The sequence below is a fragment of the Plectropomus leopardus genome, chromosome 5 (assembly GCF_026936395.1).
Source record: "Plectropomus leopardus strain MGB_pleo_1.0 chromosome 5, ASM2693639v1, whole genome shotgun sequence".
NCBI lineage: Eukaryota > Metazoa > Chordata > Actinopteri > Perciformes > Serranidae > Plectropomus > Plectropomus leopardus.
Genome location: NC_142180.1, coordinates 38,487,898 through 38,510,578, shown reverse-complemented (window position 1 = coordinate 38,510,578; position 22,681 = coordinate 38,487,898). Strand labels below are relative to the sequence as shown.

The window sequence follows — 22,681 nt, the reverse complement described above, 5'->3', positions numbered from 1 at the left end:
TATGGTGTTTTTGGTCCTTTTTACATCTTTCTTTGCAATGGCATGTCTCAACAGGTTATTTAATGTGTTTTCAAGTGGTTTTCAGCTGTTTTTGGGACATGTCATTTTTGACATTTTTTCCATACTATAGCCTTGCATCTTCCGTCATTTTTTGGACATGCCAAATTATGGTGTTTTTGGTCCTTTTTACATCTTTCTTTGCAATGGCATGTCTCAACAGGTTATTTAATGTGTTTTCATGTGGTTTTCAGCTGTTTTTGGGACATGTCATTTTTGACATTTTTTCCATACTATAGCCTTGCATCTTCCGTCATTTTTTGGACATGCCAAAAAATGGTGTTTTAAACCCTTTTTACAACTCTCTGTGCAATGGCATGTCTTGACAGGCTATTTAATTTGTTTTAATGTGCTTTTCAGCTCTTCTTGTGACATGTCATATTTTGACATTTTTTCCATACTATAGCCTTGTATCTTCGGTCATTTTTTGGACATGCCAAATTACGGTGTTTTTGGCCCTAATTGCAACTTTCTTTGCAATGGCATGTCTCGATAGGCTATTTAATTTGCTTTAATGTGGTTTCCAGCTGTTTTTGTGACATGTCATATTTTGACGTTTTTTCCATACTATAGCCTTGCATCTTTGGTCATTTTTTGGACATGCCAAATTATGGTGTTTTTGAACCTATTTACAATTTTCTTTGCAATGGCATGTCTTGACAGGCTATTTAATGAGTTTTAATGTGGTCTTCAGTTGTTTTTGGGACATGTCATATTTTGACATTTTTTCCATACTATAGCCTTGCATCTTCAGTCATTTTTTGGACATGCCAAAATGTGGTGTTTTTGGCCCTAATTGAAACTTTCTTTGCAATGGCATGTCTCGACAGGCTATTTAATGAGTTTTAATGTAGTTTTCAGCTGTTTTTGGGACATGTCATATTTTGACATTTTTGCCATACTATAGCCTTGCATCTTTGGTCATTTTTTTGGACATGCCAAATTATGGTGTTTTTGGCCCTAATTGCAACTTTCTTTGCAATGGCATGTCTCGACAAGCTATTTAATGAGTTTGAATGTAGTTTTCAGCTGTTTTTGGGACATGTCATATTTTGACATTTTTACCATACTATAGCCTTGCATCTTCGGTCATTTTTTGGACATGCCAAATTATGGTGTTTTTGGTCTTTTTTACAACTTTCTTTGCAATGGCATGCCTCGACAGGCTATTTAATGTGTTTTAAAGTGCTTTTCAGCTCTTGTTGTGACATGTCATATTTTGACATTTTTGCCATACTATAGCCTTGCATTTACGGTCATTTTTTGGACATGCCAAATTATGGTGTTTTTGGCCCTAATTACAACTTTCTTTGCAATATCATGTCTCGACAGGCTATTTAATGTGTTTTAAAGTGGTTTTCAGCTGTTTTTGTGACATGTCATATTTTGACATTTTTGCCATACTATAGCCTTGCATCTTCGGTCATTTTTTGGACATGCTAAAATGTGGTGTTTTTGGCCCTAATTGCAACTTTCTTTGCAATGGCATGTCTCGTCAGGCTTTTTAATGAGATTTAATGTAGTTTTCAGCTGTTTTTGGGACATGTCATATTTTGACATTTTTGCCATACTATAGCCTTGCATCTTTGGTCATTTTTTGGACATGCCAAATAATGGTGTTTTTGGCCCTAATTGCAACTTTCTGTGCAATGGCATGTCTCGACAGGCTATTTAATTTGCTTTAAAGTGCTTTTCAGCTCTTCTTGTGACATGTCATATTTTGACATTTTCGCCATACTATAGCCTTGCATCTTCGGTCAATTTTTGGACATGCCAAATTATGGTGTTTTTGGCCCTAAATGCAAGTTTCTTTGCAATGGCATGTCTCAACACGCTATTTAATTTGTTTTATTGTGGTCTTCAGCTGTTTTTGGGACATGTCATATTTTGACATTTTTTCCATACTATAGCCTTGCATCTTCGGCCATTTTTTGGACATGCCAAAATGTGGTGTTTTTGGCCCTAATTGCAACTTTCTTTGCAATGGCATGTCTCGACAGGCTATTTAATTTGCTTTAATGTGGTTTTCAGCTGTTTTTGTGACATGTCATATTTTGACATTTTCACCATACTATAGCCTTGCATCTTCAGTCATTTTTTGGACATGCCAAAATGTGGTGTTTTTGGCCCTAATTGAAACTTTCTTTGCAATGGCATGTCTCGACAGGCTATTTAATGAGTTTTAATGTAGTTTTCAGCTGTTTTTGTGACATGTCATATTTTGACATTTTTGCCATACTATAGCCTTGCATCTTCGGTCATTTTTTGGACATGCCAAATTATGGTGTTTTTGGTCTTTTTTACAACTTTCTTTGCAATGGCATGCCTCGACAGGCTATTTAATGTGTTTTAAAGTGCTTTTCAGCTGTTTTTGTGACATGTCATATTTTGACATTTTTGCTATACTATAGCCTTGCATCTTCGGTCATTTTTTGGACATGCCAAATTATGGTGTTTTTGGTCCTTTTTACATCTTTCTTTGCAATGGCATGTCTCAACAGGTTATTTAATGTAGTTTTCAAGTGGTTTTCAGCTATTTTTGGGACATGTCATTTTTGACATTTTTTCCATACTATAGCCTTGCATCTTCCGTCATTTTTTGGACATGCCAAAAAATGGTGTTTTAAACCCTTTTTACAACTTTCTGTGCAATGGCATGTCTTGACAGGCTATTTAATTTGTTTTAATGTGCTTTTCAGCTCTTCTTGTGACATGTCATATTTTGACATTTTTTCCATACTATAGCCTTGCATCTTCGGTCATTTTTTGGACATGCCAAATTACGGTGTTTTTGGCCCTAATTGCAACTTTCTTTGCAATGGCATGTCTCGATAGGCTATTTAATTTGCTTTAATGTGGTTTCCAGCTGTTTTTGTGACATGTCATATTTTGACGTTTTTTCCATACTATAGCCTTGCATCTTTGGTCATTTTTTGGACATGCCAAATTATGGTGTTTTTGAACCTATTTACAATTTTCTTTGCAATGGCATGTCTTGACAGGCTATTTAATGAGTTTTAATGTGGTCTTCAGTTGTTTTTGGGACATGTCATATTTTGACATTTTTTCCATACTATAGCCTTGCATCTTCAGTCGTTTTTTGGACATGCCAAAATGTGGTGTTTTTGGCCCTAATTGAAACTTTCTTTGCAATGGCATGTCTCGACAGGCTATTTAATGAGTTTTAATGTAGTTTTCAGCTGTTTTTGGGACATGTCATATTTTGACATTTTTGCCATACTATAGCCTTGCATCTTTGGTCATTTTTTTGGACATGCCAAATTATGGTGTTTTTGGCCCTAATTGCAACTTTCTTTGCAATGGCATGTCTCGACAAGCTATTTAATGAGTTTGAATGTAGTTTTCAGCTGTTTTTGGGACATGTCATATTTTGACATTTTTACCATACTATAGCCTTGCATCTTCGGTCATTTTTTGGACATGCCAAATTATGGTGTTTTTGGTCTTTTTTACAACTTTCTTTGCAATGGCATGCCTCGACAGGCTATTTAATGTGTTTTAAAGTGCTTTTCAGCTCTTGTTGTGACATGTCATATTTTGACATTTTTGCCATACTATAGCCTTGCATTTACGGTCATTTTTTGGACATGCCAAATTATGGTGTTTTTGGCCCTAATTACAACTTTCTTTGCAATATCATGTCTCGACAGGCTATTTAATGTGTTTTAAAGTGGTTTTCAGCTGTTTTTGTGACATGTCATATTTTGACATTTTTGCCATACTATAGCCTTGCATCTTCGGTCATTTTTTGGACATGCTAAAATGTGGTGTTTTTGGCCCTAATTGCAACTTTCTTTGCAATGGCATGTCTCGTCAGGCTTTTTAATGAGATTTAATGTAGTTTTCAGCTGTTTTTGGGACATGTCATATTTTGACATTTTTGCCATACTATAGCCTTGCATCTTCGGTCATTTTTTGGACATGCCAAATAATGGTGTTTTTGGCCCTAATTGCAACTTTCTTTGCAATGGCATGTCTCGACAGGCTATTTAATTTGCTTTAAAGTGCTTTTTAGCTCTTCTTGTGACATGTCATATTTTGACATTTTCGCCATACTATAGCCTTGCATCTTCGGTCAATTTTTGGACATGCCAAATTATGGTGTTTTTGGCCCTAAATGCAAGTTTCTTTGCAATGGCATGTCTCAACACGCTATTTAATTTGTTTTATTGTGGTCTTCAGCTGTTTTTGGGACATGTCATATTTTGACATTTTTTCCATACTATAGCCTTGCATCTTCGGTCATTTTTTGGACATGCCAAATTATGGTGTTTTTGGTCCTTTTTACAACTTTCTTTGCAATGGCATGTCTCGACAGGTTATTTAATGTGTTTTGCAGTGGTTTTCAGCTCTTTTTGTGACATGTCATATTTTGACATTTTTTCCATACTATAGCCTTGCATCTTCGGTCATTTTTTGGACATGCCAAATTATGGTGTTTTTGGCCCTAATTGCAACTTTCTTTGCAATGGCATGTCTCGACAGGCTATTTAATGAGTTTTAATGTAGTTTTCAGCTGTTTTTGTGACATGTCATATTTTGACATTTTTGCCATACTATAGCCTTGCATCTTCGGTCATTTTTTGGACATGCCAAATTATGGTGTTTTTGAACCTATTTACAATTTTCTTTGCAATGGCATGTCTTGACCAGCTATTTAATGTGTTTTCAAGTGGTTTTCAGCTGTTTTTGGGACATGTCATTTTTGACATTTTTTCCATACTATAGCCTTGCATCTTCCGTCATTTTTTGGACATGCCAAAAAATGGTGTTTTAAACCCTTTTTACAACTTTCTGTGCAATGGCATGTCTTGACAGGCTATTTAATTTGTTTTAATGTGCTTTTCAGCTCTTCTTGTGACATGTCATATTTTGAAATTTTTTCCATACTATAGCCTTGCATCTTCGGTCATTTTTTGGACATGCCAAATTACGGTGTTTTTGGCCCTAATTGCAACTTTCTTTGCAATGGCATGTCTCAATAGGCTATTTAATTTGCTTTAATGTGGTTTCCAGCTGTTTTTGTGACATGTCATATTTTGACGTTTTTTCCATACTATAGCCTTGCATCTTTGGTCATTTTTTGGACATGCCAAATTATGGTGTTTTTGAACCTATTTACAATTTTCTTTGCAATGGCATGTCTTGACAGGCTATTTAATGAGTTTTAATGTGGTCTTCAGTTGTTTTTGGGACATGTCATATTTTGACATTTTTTCCATACTATAGCCTTGCATCTTCAGTCGTTTTTTGGACATGCCAAAATGTGGTGTTTTTGGCCCTAATTGAAACTTTCTTTGCAATGGCATGTCTCGACAGGCTATTTAATGAGTTTTAATGTAGTTTTCAGCTGTTTTTGGGACATGTCATATTTTGACATTTTTGCCATACTATAGCCTTGCCTGTATGGTCATTTTTTGGACATGCCAAATTATGGTGTTTTTGGCCCTAATTGCAACTTTCTTTGCAATGGCATGTCTCGACAAGCTATTTAATGAGTTTGAATGTAGTTTTCAGCTGTTTTTGGGACATGTCATATTTTGACATTTTTACCATACTATAGCCTTGCATCTTCGGTCATTTTTTGGACATGCCAAATTATGGTGTTTTTGGTCTTTTTTACAACTTTCTTTGCAATGGCATGCCTCGACAGGCTATTTAATGTGTTTTAAAGTGCTTTTCAGCTCTTGTTGTGACATGTCATATTTTGACATTTTTGCCATACTATAGCCTTGCATTTACGGTCATTTTTTGGACATGCCAAATTATGGTGTTTTTGGCCCTAATTACAACTTTCTTTGCAATATCATGTCTCGACAGGCTATTTAATGTGTTTTAAAGTGGTTTTCAGCTCTTTTTGTGACATGTCATATTTTGACATTTTTGCCATACTATAGCCTTGCATCTTCGGTCATTTTTTTGGACATGCTAAAATGTGGTGTTTTTGGCCCTAATTGCAACTTTCTTTGCAATGGCATGTCTCGTCAGGCTTTTTAATGAGATTTAATGTAGTTTTCAGCTGTTTTTGGGACATGTCATATTTTGACATTTTTGCCATACTATAGCCTTGCATCTTTGGTCATTTTTTGGACATGCCAAATAATGGTGTTTTTGGCCCTAATTGCAACTTTCTTTGCAATGGCATGTCTCGACAGGCTATTTAATTTGCTTTAAGGTGCTTTTTAGCTCTTCTTGTGACATGTCATATTTTGACATTTTCGCCATACTATAGCCTTGCATCTTCGGTCAATTTTTGGACATGCCAAATTATGGTGTTTTTGGCCCTAAATGCAAGTTTCTTTGCAATGGCATGTCTCAACACGCTATTTAATTTGTTTTATTGTGGTCTTCAGCTGTTTTTTGGGACATGTCATATTTTGACATTTTTCCATACTATAGCCTTGCATCTTCGACCATTTTTTGGACATGCCAAAATGTGGTGTTTTTGGCCCTAATTGAAACTTTCTTTGCAATGGCATGTCTCGACAGGCTATTTAATGAGTTTTAATGTAGTTTTCAGCTGTTTTTGTGACATGTCATATTTTGACATTTTTGCCATACTATAGCCTTGCATCTTCGGTCATTTTTTGGACATGCCAAATTATGGTGTTTTTGAACCTATTTACAATTTTCTTTGCAATGGCATGTCTTGACCAGCTATTTAATGTGTTTTCAAGTGGTTTTCAGCTCTTTTTTTGACATGTCATATTTTGACATTTTTGCCATACTATAGCCTTGCATCTTTGGTCATTTTTTGGACATGCCAAATGATGGTGTTTTTGGCCCTAATTGCAAGTTTCTTTGCAATAGCATGTCTCAACACGCTATTTAATTTGTTTTATTGGGGTCTTCAGCTGTTTTTGGGACATGTCATATTTTGACATTTTTTCCATACTATAGCCTTGCATCTTTGGTCATTTTTTGGACATGCCAAATTATGGTGTTTTTGGTCCTTTTTACATCTTTCTTTGCAATGGCATGTCTCGACAGGTTATTTAATGTGTTTTGCAGTGGTTTTCAGCTCTTTTGTGACATGTCATATTTTGACATTTTTCCATACTATAGCCTTGCATCTTCGGTCATTTTTTGGACATGCCAAATTATGGTGTTTTTGGCCATATTTACAACTTTCTTTACAATGGCATGCCTCGACAGGCTATTTAATGAGTTTTAATGTAGTTTTCAGCTGTTTTTGGGACATGTCATATTTTGACATTTTTTCCATACTATAGCCTTGCATCTTCGGTCATTTTTTGGACATGCCAAATTATGGTGTTTTTGGTCCTTTTTACAACTTTCTTTGCAATGGCATGTCTCGACAGGTTATTTAATGTGTTTTGCAGTGGTTTTCAGCTCTTTTTGTGACATGTCATATTTTGACATTTTTTCCATACTATAGCCTTGCATCTTCGGTCATTTTTTGGACATGCCAAATGATGGTGTTTTTGGCCCTAATTGCAAGTTTCTTTGCAATAGCATGTCTCAACACGCTATTTAATTTGTTTTATTGGGGTCTTCAGCTGTTTTTGGGACATGTCATATTTTGACATTTTTTCCATACTATAGCCTTGCATCTTCGGTCATTTTTTGGACATGCCAAATTATGGTGTTTTTGGTCCTTTTTACATCTTTCTTTGCAATGGCATGTCTCGACAGGTTATTTAATGTGTTTTGCTGTGGTTTTCAGCTCTTTTTGTGACATGTCATATTTTGACATTTTTCCATACTATAGCCTTGCATCTTCGGTCATTTTTTGGACATGCCAAATTATGGTGTTTTTGGCCATATTTACAACTTTCTTTACAATGGCATGCCTCGACAGGCTATTTAATGAGTTTTAATGTAGTTTTCAGCTGTTTTTGGGACATGTCATATTTTGACATTTTTTCCATACTATAGCCTTGCATCTTCGGTCATTTTTTGGACATGCCAAATTATGGTGTTTTTGGTCCTTTTTACAACTTTCTTTGCAATGGCATGTCTCGACAGGTTATTTAATGTGTTTTGCAGTGGTTTTCAGCTCTTTTTGTGACATGTCATATTTTGACTTTTTTTCCATACTATAGCCTTGCATCTTCGGTCATTTTTTGGACATGCCAAATTATGGTGTTTTTGGCCCTAATTGCAACTTTCTTTGCAATGGCATGTCTCGACAGGCTATTTAATGAGTTTTAATGTAGTTTTCAGCTGTTTTTGTGACATGTCATATTTTGACATTTTTGCCATACTATAGCCTTGCATCTTCGGTCATTTTTTGGACATGCCAAATTATGGTGTTTTTGAACCTATTTACAATTTTCTTTGCAATGGCATGTCTTGACCAGCTATTTAATGTGTTTTCAAGTGGTTTTCAGCTCTTTTTGTGACATGTCATATTTTGACATTTTTGCCATACTATAGCCTTGCATCTTTGGTCATTTTTTGGACATGCCAAATTATGGTGTTTTTGGCCCTAATTGCAAGTTTCTTTGCAATAGCATGTCTCAACACGCTATTTAATTTGTTTTATTGGGGTCTTCAGCTGTTTTTGGGACATGTCATATTTTGACATTTTTTCCATACTATAGTCTTGCATCTTCGGCCATTTTTTGGACATGTCAAAATGTGGTGTTTTTGGCCCTAATTGCAACTTTCTTTGCAATGGCATGTCTCGACAGGCTATTTAATTTGCTTTAATGTGGTTTTCAGCTGTTTTTGTGACATGTCATATTTTGACATTTTTGCCATACTATAGCCTTGCATCTTCGGTCATTTTTTGGACATGCCAAATTATGGCGTTTTTGGCCATATTTACAACTTTCTTTACAATGGCATGTCTCGACAGGCTATTTAATGAGTTTTAATGTAGTTTTCAGCTGTTTTTGGGACATGTCATATTTTGACATTTTTTCCATACTATAGCCTTGCATCTTCGGCCATTTTTTGGACATGCCAAATTATGGTGTTTTTGGTCCTTTTTACAACTTTCTTTGCAATGGCATGTCTCGACAGGCTATTTAATGAGTTTTAATGTCGTTTTCAGCTGTTTTTGTGACATGTCATATTTTGACATTTTTGCCATACTATAGCCTTGCATCTTCGGTCATTTTTTGGACATGCCAAATTATGGTGTTTTTGGCCCTAATTGCAAGTTTCTTTGCAATAGCATGTCTCAACACGCTATTTAATTTGTTTTATTGGGGTCTTCAGCTGTTTTTGGGACATGTCATATTTTGACATTTTTTCCATACTATAGCCTTGCATCTTCGGTCATTTTTTGGACATGCCAAATTATGGTGTTTTTGGTCCTTTTTACATCTTTCTTTGCAATGGCATGTCTCGACAGGTTATTTAATGTGTTTTGCAGTGGTTTTCAGCTCTTTTTGTGACATGTCATATTTTGACATTTTTTCCATACTATAGCCTTGCATCTTCGGTCATTTTTTGGACATGCCAAATTATGGTGTTTTTGGCCATATTTACAACTTTCTTTACAATGGCATGCCTCGACAGGCTATTTAATGAGTTTTAATGTAGTTTTCAGCTGTTTTTGGGACATGTCATATTTTGACATTTTTTCCATACTATAGCCTTGCATCTTCGGTCATTTTTTGGACATGCCAAATTATGGTGTTTTTGGTCCTTTTTACAACTTTCTTTGCAATGGCATGTCTCGACAGGTTATTTAATGTGTTTTGCAGTGGTTTTCAGCTCTTTTTGTGACATGTCATATTTTGACATTTTTTCCATACTATAGCCTTGCATCTTCGGTCATTTTTTGGACATGCCAAATGATGGTGTTTTTGGCCCTAATTGCAAGTTTCTTTGCAATAGCATGTCTCAACACGCTATTTAATTTGTTTTATTGGGGTCTTCAGCTGTTTTTGGGACATGTCATATTTTGACATTTTTTCCATACTATAGCCTTGCATCTTCGGTCATTTTTTGGACATGCCAAATTATGGTGTTTTTGGTCCTTTTTACATCTTTCTTTGCAATGGCATGTCTCGACAGGTTATTTAATGTGTTTTGCAGTGGTTTTCAGCTCTTTTTGTGACATGTCATATTTTGACATTTTTTCCATACTATAGCCTTGCATCTTCGGTCATTTTTTGGACATGCCAAATTATGGTGTTTTTGGCCATATTTACAACTTTCTTTACAATGGCATGCCTCGACAGGCTATTTAATGAGTTTTAATGTAGTTTTCAGCTGTTTTTGGGACATGTCATATTTTGACATTTTTTCCATACTATAGCCTTGCATCTTCGGCCATTTTTTGACATGCCAAATTATGGTGTTTTTGGTCCTTTTTACAACTTTCTTTGCAATGGCATGTCTCGACAGGTTATTTAATGTGTTTTGCAGTGGTTTTCAGCTCTTTTTGTGACATGTCATATTTTGACTTTTTTTCCATACTATAGCCTTGCATCTTCGGTCATTTTTTGGACATGCCAAATTATGGTGTTTTTGGCCCTAATTGCAAGTTTCTTTGCAATAGCATGTCTCAACACGCTATTTAATTTGTTTTATTGGGGTCTTCAGCTGTTTTTGGGACATGTCATATTTTGACATTTTTTCCATACTATAGCCTTGCATCTTTGGTCATTTTTTGGACATGCCAAATTATGGTGTTTTAAGCCCTTTTTACAACTTTCTTTGCAATGGCATGTCTCAACACGCTATTTAATTTGTTTTATTGGGGTCTTCAGCTGTTTTTGGAACATGTCATATTTTGACATTTTTTCCATACTATAGTCTTGCATCTTCGGCCATTTTTTGGACATGCCAAAATGTGGTGTTTTTGGCCCTAATTGCAACTTTCTTTGCAATGGCATGTCTCGACAGGCTATTTAATTTGCTTTAATGTGGTTTTCAGCTGTTTTTGTGACATGTCATATTTTGACATTTTCACCATACTATAGCCTTGCATCTTCAGTCATTTTTTGGACATGCCAAAATGTGGTGTTTTTGGCCCTAATTGAAACTTTCTTTGCAATGGCATGTCTCGACAGGCTATTTAATGAGTTTTAATGTAGTTTTCAGCTGTTTTTGTGACATGTCATATTTTGACATTTTTGCCATACTATAGCCTTGCATCTTCGGTCATTTTTTGGACATGCCAAATTATGGTGTTTTTGAACCTATTTACAATTTTCTTTGCAATGGCATGTCTTGACCAGCTATTTAATGTGTTTTCAAGTGGTTTTCAGCTCTTTTTGTGACATGTCATATTTTGACATTTTTGCCATACTATAGCCTTGCATCTTTGGTCATTTTTTGGACATGCCAAATTATGGTGTTTTTGGCCCTAATTGCAAGTTTCTTTGCAATAGCATGTCTCAACACGCTATTTAATTTGTTTTATTGGGGTCTTCAGCTGTTTTTGGGACATGTCATATTTTGACATTTTTTCCATACTATAGCCTTGCATCTTCGGTCATTTTTGGACATGCCAAATTATGGTGCTTTTGGTCCTTTTTACATCTTTCTTTGCAATGGCATGTCTCGACAGGTTATTTAATGTGTTTTGCAGTGGTTTTCAGCTCTTTTTGTGACATGTCATATTTTGACATTTTTTCCATACTATAGCCTTGCATCTTCGGTCATTTTTTGGACATGCCAAATTATGGTGTTTTTGGCCATATTTACAACTTTCTTTACAATGGCATGCCTCGACAGGCTATTTAATGAGTTTTAATGTAGTTTTCAGCTGTTTTTGGGACATGTCATATTTTGACATTTTTTCCATACTATAGCCTTGCATCTTCGGTCATTTTTTGGACATGCCAAATTATGGTGTTTTTGGTCCTTTTTACAACTTTCTTTGCAATGGCATGTCTCGACAGGTTATTTAATGTGTTTTGCAGTGGTTTTCAGCTCTTTTTGTGACATGTCATATTTTGACATTTTTTCCATACTATAGCCTTGCATCTTTGGTCATTTTTTGGACATGGCAAATTATGGTGTTTTTGGCCCTAATTGCAACTTTCTTTGCAATGGCATGTCTCGACAGGCTATTTAATGAGTTTTAATGTAGTTTTCAGCTGTTTTTGGGACATGTCATATTTTGACATTTTTGCCATACTATAGCCTTGCATCTTCGGTCATTTTTTGGACATGCCAAATTATGGTGTTTTTGAACCTATTTACAATTTTCTTTGCAATGGCATGTCTTGACCAGCTATTTAATGTGTTTTCAAGTGGTTTTCAGCTCTTTTTGTGACATGTCATATTTTGACATTTTTGCCATACTATAGCCTTGCATCTTTGGTCATTTTTTGGACATGCCAAATGATGGTGTTTTTGGCCCTAATTGCAAGTTTCTTTGCAATAGCATGTCTCAACACGCTATTTAATTTGTTTTATTGGGGTCTTCAGCTGTTTTTGGGACATGTCATATTTTGACATTTTTTCCATACTATAGTCTTGCATCTTCGGCCATTTTTTGGACATGCCAAAATGTGGTGTTTTTGGCCCTAATTGCAACTTTCTTTGCAATGGCATGTCTCGACAGGCTATTTAATTTGCTTTAATGTGGTTTTCAGCTGTTTTTGTGACATGTCATATTTTGACATTTTTGCCATACTATAGCCTTGCATCTTCGGTCATTTTTTGGACATGCCAAATTATGGTGTTTTTGGCCATATTTACAACTTTCTTTACAATGGCATGTCTCGACAGGCTATTTAATGAGTTTTAATGTAGTTTTCAGCTGTTTTTGGGACATGTCATATTTTGACATTTTTTCCATACTATAGCCTTGCATCTTCGGTCATTTTTGGACATGCCAAATTATGGTGTTTTTGGTCCTTTTTACAACTTTCTTTGCAATGGCATGTCTCGACAGGTTATTTAATGTGTTTTGCAGTGGTTTTCAGCTCTTTTTGTGACATGTCATATTTTGACATTTTTTCCATACTATAGCCTTGCATCTTCGGTCATTTTTTGGACATGCCAAATTATGGTGTTTTTGAACCTATTTACAATTTTCTTTGCAATGGCATGTCTTGACCAGCTATTTAATGTGTTTTCAAGTGGTTTTCAGCTCTTTTTGTGACATGTCATATTTTGACATTTTTGCCATACTATAGCCTTGCATCTTTGGTCATTTTTTGGACATGCCAAATTATGGTGTTTTTGGCCCTAATTGCAAGTTTCTTTGCAATAGCATGTCTCAACACGCTATTTAATTTGTTTTATTGGGGTCTTCAGCTGTTTTTGGGACATGTCATATTTTGACATTTTTTCCATACTATAGCCTTGCATCTTCGGTCATTTTTTGGACATGCCAAATTATGGTGTTTTTGGTCCTTTTTACAACTTTCTTTGCAATGGCATGTCTTGACCAGCTATTTAATGTGTTTTCAAGTGGTTTTCAGCTCTTTTTGTGACATGTCATATTTTGACATTTTTGCCATACTATAGCCTTGCATCTTTGGTCATTTTTTGGACATGCCAAATTATGGTGTTTTTGGCCCTAATTGCAAGTTTCTTTGCAATAGCATGTCTCAACACGCTATTTAATTTGTTTTATTGGGGTCTTCAGCTGTTTTTGGGACATGTCATATTTTGACATTTTTTCCATACTATAGTCTTGCATCTTCGGCCATTTTTTGGACATGCCAAAATGTGGTGTTTTTGGCCCTAATTGCAACTTTCTTTGCAATGGCATGTCTCGACAGGCTATTTAATTTGCTTTAATGTGGTTTTCAGCTGTTTTTGTGACATGTCATATTTTGACATTTTTGCCATACTATAGCCTTGCATCTTCGGTCATTTTTTGGACATGCCAAATTATGGTGTTTTTGGCCATATTTACAACTTTCTTTACAATGGCATGTCTCGACAGGCTATTTAATGAGTTTTAATGTAGTTTTCAGCTGTTTTTGGGACATGTCATATTTTGACATTTTTTCCATACTATAGCCTTGCATCTTCGGTCATTTTTTGGACATGCCAAATTATGGTGTTTTTGGTCCTTTTTACAACTTTCTTTGCAATGGCATGTCTCGACAGGTTATTTAATGTGTTTTGCAGTGGTTTTCAGCTCTTTTTTGTGACATGTCATATTTTGACATTTTTTCCATACTATAGCCTTGCATCTTCGGTCATTTTTTGGACATGCCAAATTATGGTGTTTTTGGTCCTTTTTACAACTTTCTTTGCAATGGCATGTCTCGACAGGCTATTTAATGAGTTTTAATGTCGTTTTCAGCTGTTTTTGTGACATGTCATATTTTGACATTTTTGCCATACTATAGCCTTGCATCTTCGGTCATTTTTTGGACATGCCAAATGATGGTGTTTTTGAACCTATTTACAATTTTCTTTGCAATGGCATGTCTCGACAGGCTATTTAATTTGCTTTAATGTGGTTTTCAGCTGTTTTTGTGACATGTCATATTTTGACATTTTTGCCATACTATAGCCTTGCATCTTCGGTCATTTTTTGGACATGCCAAATTATGGTGTTTTTGGCCATATTTACAACTTTCTTTACAATGGCATGTCTCGACAGGCTATTTAATGAGTTTTAATGTAGTTTTCAGCTGTTTTTGGGACATGTCATATTTTGACATTTTTTCCATACTATAGCCTTGCATCTTCGGTCATTTTTTGGACATGCCAAATTATGGTGTTTTTGGTCCTTTTTACAACTTTCTTTGCAATGGCATGTCTCGACAGGTTATTTAATGTGTTTTGCAGTGGTTTTCAGCTCTTTTTGTGACATGTCATATTTTGACATTTTTTCCATACTATAGCCTTGCATCTTCGGTCATTTTTTGGACATGCCAAATTATGGTGTTTTTGGTCCTTTTTACAACTTTCTTTGCAATGGCATGTCTCGACAGGCTATTTAATGAGTTTTAATGTCGTTTTCAGCTGTTTTTGTGACATGTCATATTTTGACATTTTTGCCATACTATAGCCTTGCATCTTCGGTCATTTTTTGGACATGCCAAATTATGGTGTTTTTGAACCTATTTACAATTTTCTTTGCAATGGCATGTCTTGACCAGCTAGTTAATGTGTTTTCAAGTGGTTTTCAGCTCTTTTTGTGACATGTCATATTTTGACATTTTTGCCATACTATAGCCTTGCATCTTCGGCCATTTTTTGGACATGCCAAAATGTGGTGTTTTTGGCCCTAATTGCAACTTTCTTTGCAATGGCATGTCTCGACAGGCTATTTAATTTGCTTTAATGTGGTTTTCAGCTGTTTTTGTGACATGTCATATTTTGACATTTTTGCCATACTATAGCCTTGCATCTTCAGTCATTTTTTGGACATGCCAAAATGTGGTGTTTTTGGCCCTAATTGAAACTTTCTTTGCAATGGCATGTCTCGACAGGCTATTTAATGAGTTTTAATGTAGTTTTCAGCTGTTTTTGGGACATGTCATATTTTGACATTTTTGCCATACTATAGCCTTGCATCTTCGGTCATTTTTTGGACATGCCAAATTATCGCGCTTTCTGTCCTTTTTACAACTTTCTTTGCAATGGCATGTCTCGACAGGCTATTTAATGTGTTTTAAAGTGGTTTTCAGCTGTTTTTGTAACATGTCATATTTTGACATTTTTTCCATACTATAGCCTTGCATCTTCGGTCATTTTTTGGACATGCCAAATTATGGTGTTTTTGGCCCTAATTGCAACTTTCTTTGCAATGGCATGTCTCGACAGGCTATTTAATGAGTTTTAATGTCGTTTTCAGCTGTTTTTGTGACATGTCATATTTTGACATTTTTGCCATACTATAGCCTTGCATCTTCGGTCATTTTTTGGACATGCCAAATTATGGTGTTTTTGAACCTATTTACAATTTTCTTTGCAATGGCATGTCTTGACCAGCTATTTAATGTGTTTTCAAGTGGTTTTCAGCTGTTTTTGGGACATGTCATATTTCGACATTTTTGCCATACTATAGCCTTGCATCTTTGGTCATTTTTTGGACATGCCAAATTATGGTGTTTTTGGCCCTAATTGCAACTTTCATTGCAATGGCATGTCTCGACAAGCTATTTAATGAGTTTGAATGTAGTTTTCAGCTGTTTTTGGGACATGTCATATTTTGACATTTTTGCCATACTATAGCCTTGCATCTTCGGTCATTTTTTGGACATGCCAAATTATGGCGTTTTTGGCCATATTTACAACTTTCTTTACAATGGCATGTCTCGACAGGCTATTTAATGAGTTTTAATGTAGTTTTCAGCTGTTTTTGGGACATGTCATATTTTGACATTTTTTCCATACTATAGCCTTGCATCTTCGGCCATTTTTTGGACATGCCAAATTATGGTGTTTTTGGTCCTTTTTACAACTTTCTTTGCAATGGCATGTCTCGACAGGCTATTTAATGAGTTTTAATGTCGTTTTCAGCTGTTTTTGTGACATGTCATATTTTGACATTTTTGCCATACTATAGCCTTGCATCTTCGGTCATTTTTTGGACATGCCAAATTATGGTGTTTTTGGCCCTAATTGCAAGTTTCTTTGCAATAGCATGTCTCAACACGCTATTTAATTTGTTTTATTGGGGTCTTCAGCTGTTTTTGGGACATGTCATATTTTGACATTTTTTCCATACTATAGCCTTGCATCTTTGGTCATTTTTTGGACATGCCAAATTATGGTGTTTTAAGCCCTTTTTACAACTTTCTTTGCAATGGCATGTCTCAACACGCTATTTAATTTGTTTTATTGGGGTCTTCAGCTGTTTTTGGAACATGTCATATTTTGACATTTTTTCCATACTATAGTCTTGCATCTTCGGCCATTTTTTGGACATGCCAAAATGTGGTGTTTTTGGCCCTAATTGCAACTTTCTTTGCAATGGCATGTCTCGACAGGCTATTTAATTTGCTTTAATGTGGTTTTCAGCTGTTTTTGTGACATGTCATATTTTGACATTTTCACCATACTATAGCCTTGCATCTTCAGTCATTTTTTGGACATGCCAAAATGTGGTGTTTTTGGCCCTAATTGAAACTTTCTTTGCAATGGCATGTCTCGACAGGCTATTTAATGAGTTTTAATGTAGTTTTCAGCTGTTTTTGTGACATGTCATATTTTGACATTTTTGCCATACTATAGCCTTGCATCTTCGGTCATTTTTTGGACATGCCAAATTATGGTGTTTTTGAACCTATTTACAATTTTCTTTGCAATGGCATGTCTTGACCAGCTATTTAATGTGTTTTCAAGTGGTTTTCAGCTCTTTTGTGACATGTCATATTTTGACATTTTTGCCATACTATAGCCTTGCATCTTTGGTCATTTTTTGGACATGCCAAATTATGGTGTTTTTGGCCCTAATTGCAAGTTTCTTTGCAATAGCATGTCTCAACACGCTATTTAATTTGTTTTATTGGGGTCTTCAGCTGTTTTTGGGACATGTCATATTTTGACATTTTTTCCATACTATAGCCTTGCATCTTCGGTCATTTTTTGGACATGCCAAATTATGGTGCTTTTGGTCCTTTTTACATCTTTCTTTGCAATGGCATGTCTCGACAGGTTATTTAATGTGTTTTGCAGTGGTTTTCAGCTCTTTTTGTGACATGTCATATTTTGACATTTTTTCCATACTATAGCCTTGCATCTTCGGTCATTTTTTGGACATGCCAAATTATGGTGTTTTTGGCCATATTTACAACTTTCTTTACAATGGCATGCCTCGACAGGCTATTTAATGAGTTTTAATGTAGTTTTCAGCTGTTTTTGGGACATGTCATATTTTGACATTTTTCCATACTATAGCCTTGCATCTTCGGTCATTTTTTGGACATGCCAAATTATGGTCTTTTTGGTCCTTTTTACAACTTTCTTTGCAATGGCATGTCTCGACAGGTTATTTAATGTGTTTTGCAGTGGTTTTCAGCTCTTTTTGTGACATGTCATATTTTGACATTTTTTCCATACTATAGCCTTGCATCTTTGGTCATTTTTTGGACATGGCAAATTATGGTGTTTTTGGCCCTAATTGCAACTTTCTTTGCAATGGCATGTCTCGACAGGCTATTTAATGAGTTTTAATGTAGTTTTCAGCTGTTTTTGGGACATGTCATATTTTGACATTTTTGCCATACTATAGCCTTGCATCTTCGGTCATTTTTTGGACATGCCAAATTATGGTGTTTTTGAACCTATTTACAATTTTCTTTGCAATGGCATGTCTTGACCAGCTATTTAATGTGTTTTCAAGTGGTTTTCAGCTCTTTTTGTGACATGTCATATTTTGACATTTTTGCCATACTATAGCCTTGCATCTTTGGTCATTTTTTGGACATGCCAAATGATGGTGTTTTTGGCCCTAATTGCAAGTTTCTTTGCAATAGCATGTCTCAACACGCTATTTAATTTGTTTTATTGGGGTCTTCAGCTGTTTTTGGGACATGTCATATTTTGACATTTTTTCCATACTATAGTCTTGCATCTTCGGCCATTTTTTGGACATGCCAAAATGTGGTGTTTTTGGCCCTAATTGCAACTTTCTTTGCAATGGCATGTCTCGACAGGCTATTTAATTTGCTTTAATGTGGTTTTCAGCTGTTTTTGTGACATGTCATATTTTGACATTTTTGCCATACTATAGCCTTGCATCTTCGGTCATTTTTTGGACATGCCAAATTATGGTGTTTTTGGCCATATTTACAACTTTCTTTACAATGGCATGTCTCGACAGGCTATTTAATGAGTTTTAATGTAGTTTTCAGCTGTTTTTGGGACATGTCATATTTTGACATTTTTTCCATACTATAGCCTTGCATCTTCGGTCATTTTTTGGACATGCCAAATTATGGTGTTTTTGGTCCTTTTTACAACTTTCTTTGCAATGGCATGTCTCGACAGGTTATTTAATGTGTTTTGCAGTGGTTTTCAGCTCTTTTTGTGACATGTCATATTTTGACATTTTTTCCATACTATAGCCTTGCATCTTCGGTCATTTTTTGGACATGCCAAATTATGGTGTTTTTGAACCTATTTACAATTTTCTTTGCAATGGCATGTCTTGACCAGCTATTTAATGTGTTTTAAAGTGGTTTTCAGCTCTTTTTGTGACATGTCATATTTTGACATTTTTGCCATACTATAGCCTTGCATCTTTGGTCATTTTTTGGACATGCCAAATTATGGTGTTTTTGGCCCTAATTGCAAGTTTCTTTGCAATAGCATGTCTCAACACGCTATTTAATTTGTTTTATTAGGGTCTTCAGCTGTTTTTGGGACATGTCATATTTTGACATTTTTTCCATACTATAGCCTTGCATCTTGGTCATTTTTGGACATGCCAAATTATGGTGTTTTTGGTCCTTTTTACAACTTTCTTTGCAATGGCATGTCTTGACCAGCTATTTAATGTGTTTTCAAGTGGTTTTCAGCTCTTTTTGTGACATGTCATATTTTGACATTTTTGCCATACTATAGCCTTGCATCTTTGGTCATTTTTTGGACATGCCAAATTATGGTGTTTTTGGCCCTAATTGCAAGTTTCTTTGCAATAGCATGTCTCAACACGCTATTTAATTTGTTTTATTGGGGTCTTCAGCTGTTTTTGGGACATGTCATATTTTGACATTTTTTCCATACTATAGTCTTGCATCTTGGCCATTTTTGGACATGCCAAAATGTGGTGTTTTTGGTCCTAATTGCAACTTTCTTTGCAATGGCATGTCTCGACAGGCTATTTAATTTGCTTTAATGTGGTTTTCAGCTGTTTTTGTGACATGTCATATTTTGACATTTTTGCCATACTATAGCCTTGCATCTTCGGTCATTTTTTGGACATGCCAAATTATGGTGTTTTTGGCCATATTTACAACTTTCTTTACAATGGCATGTCTCGACAGGCTATTTAATGAGTTTTAATGTAGTTTTCAGCTGTTTTTGGGACATGTCATATTTTGACATTTTTTCCATACTATAGCCTTGCATCTTCGGTCATTTTTTGGACATGCCAAATTATGGTGTTTTTGGTCCTTTTTACAACTTTCTTTGCAATGGCATGTCTCGACAGGTTATTTAATGTGTTTTGCAGTGGTTTTCAGCTCTTTTTGTGACATGTCATATTTTGACATTTTTTCCATACTATAGCCTTGCATCTTCGGTCATTTTTTGGACATGCCAAATTATGGTGTTTTTGGTCCTTTTTACAACTTTCTTTGCAATGGCATGTCTCGACAGGCTATTTAATGAGTTTTAATGTCGTTTTCAGCTGTTTTTGTGACATGTCATATTTTGACATTTTTGCCATACTATAGCCTTGCATCTTCGGTCATTTTTTGGACATGCCAAATTATGGTGTTTTTGAACCTATTTACAATTTTCTTTGCAATGGCATGTCTTGACCAGCTAGTTAATGTGTTTTCAAGTGGTTTTCAGCTCTTTTTGTGACATGTCATATTTTGACATTTTTGCCATACTATAGCCTTGCATCTTCGGCCATTTTTTGGACATGCCAAAATGTGGTGTTTTTGGCCCTAATTGCAACTTTCTTTGCAATGGCATGTCTCGACAGGCTATTTAATTTGCTTTAATGTGGTTTTCAGCTGTTTTTGTGACATGTCATATTTTGACATTTTTGCCATACTATAGCCTTGCATCTTCAGTCATTTTTTGGACATGCCAAAATGTGGTGTTTTTGGCCCTAATTGAAACTTTCTTTGCAATGGCATGTCTCGACAGGCTATTTAATGAGTTTTAATGTAGTTTTCAGCTGTTTTTGGGACATGTCATATTTTGACATTTTTGCCATACTATAGCCTTGCATCTTCGGTCATTTTTTGGACATGCCAAATTATCGCGCTTTCTGTCCTTTTTACAACTTTCTTTGCAATGGCATGTCTCGACAGGCTATTTAATGTGTTTTAAAGTGGTTTTCAGCTGTTTTTGTAACATGTCATATTTTGACATTTTTTCCATACTATAGCCTTGCATCTTTGGTCATTTTTTGGACATGCCAAATTATGGTGTTTTTGGCCCTAATTGCAACTTTCTTTGCAATGGCATGTCTCGACAAGCTATTTAATGAGTTTGAATGTAGTTTTCAGCTGTTTTTGGGACATGTCATATTTTGACATTTTTGCCATACTATAGCCTTGCATCTTCTGTCATTTTTTGGACGTGCCAAATTATGGTGTTTTTGGTCCTTTTTACAACTTTCTTTGCAATGGCATGCCTCGACAGGCTATTTAATGTGTTTTAAAGTGCTTTTCAGCTCTTCTTGTGACATGTCATATTTTGACATTTTTGCCATACTATAGCCTTGCATTTACGGTCATTTTTTGGACATGCCAAATTATGGTGTTTTTGGCCCTAATTACAACTTTCTTTGCAATATCATGTCTCGACAGGCTATTTAATGTGTTTTAAAGTGGTTTTCAGCTGTTTTTGGGACATGTCATATTTTGACATTTTTTCCATACTATAGCCTTGCATCTTCGTTCATTTTTGGACATGCTAAAATGTGGTGTTTTTGGCCCTAATTGCAACTTTCTTTGCAATGGCATGTCTCGACAAGCTATTTAATGAGTTTGAATGTAGTTTTCAGCTGTTTTTGGGACATGTCATATTTTGACATTTTTGCCGTCGTATAGCCTTGCATCTTCGGTCATTTTTTGGACATGCCAAAAAATGGTGTTTTTTGCCCTTTTTACAACTTTCTTTGCAATGGCATGTCTCGACAGGCTATTTAATGTGTTTTAAAGTGGTTTGCAGCTTTTTTTGGGACATGTCATATTTTCACATTGTCGCCATACTATAGCCTTGCATCTTCGGTCATTTTTTGGACATGCCAAATTATGGTGTTTTTGGTCCTTTTTACATCTTTCTTTGCAATGGCATGTCTCAACAGGTTATTTAATGTGTTTTAAAGTGGTTTTCAGCTGTTTTTGGGACATGTCATTTTTGACTTTTTTTCCATGCTATAGCCTTGCATCTTCCGTCATTTTTTGGACATGCCAAAAAATGGTGTTTTAAGCCCTTTTTACAACTTTCTGTGCAATGGCATGTCTCGACAGGCTATTTAATGTGTTTTAAAGTGCTTTTCAACTCTTCTTGTGACATGTCATATTTTGACATTTTTTCCATACTATAGCCTTGCATCTTCGGTCATTTTTTGGACATGCCAAATTATGGTGTTTTTGGCCCTAATTGCAACTTTCTTTGCAATGGCATGTCTCGATAGGCTATTTAATTTGCTTTAATGTGGTTTCCAGCTGTTTTTGTGACATGTCATATTTTGACATTTTCGCCATACTATAGCCTTGCATCTTCGGTCATTTTTTGGACATGCTAAAATGTGGTGTTTTTGGCCCTAATTGCAACTTTCTTTGCAATGGCATGTCTCGACAGGCTATTTAATGAGTTTTAATGTAGTTTTCAGCTCTTCTTGTGACATGTCATATTTTGACATTTTTTCCATACTATAGCCTTGCATCTTTGGTCATTTTTTGGACATGCCAAATTATGGTGTTTTTGGCCCTAATTGCAACTTTCTTTGCAATGGCATGTCTCGATAGGCTATTTAATTTGCTTTAATGTGGTTTCCAGCTGTTTTTGTGACATGTCATATTTTGACATTTTCGCCATACTATAGCCTTGCATCTTCGGTCAT

The 22,681-nt window shown here is 35.5% G+C and overlaps 1 protein-coding gene across 3 annotated transcripts in view; it reads left to right on the top strand.

The window, feature by feature from the left end:
- apc2 (APC regulator of WNT signaling pathway 2) overlaps positions 1 to 22,681 on the top strand; it is an 89,360-nt gene that overhangs the window by 42,204 nt on the left and 24,475 nt on the right. The gene's annotated exons all lie outside the window — the stretch shown is intronic.